This window comes from Limulus polyphemus, unplaced genomic scaffold, assembly GCF_000517525.1.
Source record: "Limulus polyphemus unplaced genomic scaffold, Limulus_polyphemus-2.1.2 Scaffold8201, whole genome shotgun sequence".
NCBI lineage: Eukaryota > Metazoa > Arthropoda > Merostomata > Xiphosura > Limulidae > Limulus > Limulus polyphemus.
The window spans coordinates 1-1,332 of record NW_013673811.1 but is presented as its reverse complement, the minus strand read 5'-3'; positions in this window follow the sequence as shown (position 1 = coordinate 1,332).

The window sequence follows — 1,332 nt, the reverse complement described above, 5'->3', positions numbered from 1 at the left end:
ACCCCCACATGAAGCAGAAGCCAACGAGACGGAGACCAGTACGGAAGAAAATATGTTCCGTGCCAACAACAGCCACCTATAGTTACAGTCACTCTGGTATCGAATTGTGATGTCAATCCTCTGCCAAAACAACAGCGCCCTTTGGTGTCACTGTATGAATACAATAAACAGTCACATCCTCTGATAGATACAAATTATGTAAGAGTTATATAATCCTCAAGTGTTGGAAATAATGATTTACTTATAAAACAAAACTATAATTGTGATGTACAAAATTTTATTATAGTCTTTCATTCTAAGATTGTATATGAAGTATTTGTGGAATACAAATACTAAGTAAAGTAAATGTGAAGATTTTCAAGAAGATTTTACAACGTATATAATATATAGTATGAAGAAAGCAGCAGATCGAAAATGTTATAAGAAAATGTGTGCAGTAACTAGTGAACCACACTACCAAATATGGAATCACCGACTTAAAGTTCACTGCAGAAGTAGGCTTAAGGAACATTCCAGTCGTGACCTCAGAGGGCAAGAATTCACAGACAGACGTGGTATTTTGAAAATTCTGGTTTGGTTTGATATGAATTTCGCGCAAAGCTACACGAGGGCTATCTGCGCTAGCCGTCCCTAATTTAGCAGTGTAAGACTAGAAGGAAGGTAGCCAACTCTTGGGCTACTCTTTTACCAACGAATAGTGGAACTGACCATCACTTATAACGCACCCACTTTTGAAAGGTCGAGCATGTCCGAGTAACATGAAGTTCAATACCGACCAGTTTAGTTAAAGACTAAGAAGTATTAACTGTATAAATATATATTTTGTTTTTTATTTACACACTTGTGTTTGCTTGTTCCTCCTTTGCTGTTGGCATTTGCATAGTTGAAACTTACGGTTTGAGCGAGATTACCACACTTTCGAATACTAGATAATTCTTTGAATAATTCAATGAATAATTCTTTCCCTCACACTGGTATATCAAATTCATACAAAACATTGAACTCCACATATATTGTAATATAATGACGTCATATTTCTCAATCTAACAGACTTTTTACAATCTTCATACTAACATAACGTACATACAGTCCTGAATACTAGAAGACTCGCAAACTTGGAGATGTTATTGGATACAGAAACATAAGTATTGTTACGTCTGTGTGTCGTTAGTTAATTTTCCGTAAAAATTCTTTCCGAAGAAACTTTAGCGATACAAGTCCTTTCTTAAATTAAACTGGTTTATTCTTTCTGAATACAACTTTGCAATACACTTAATTTCCACAGTCGCGCTATAATAAACGCTATAATTCACAACAAACGTCTCACGTGCT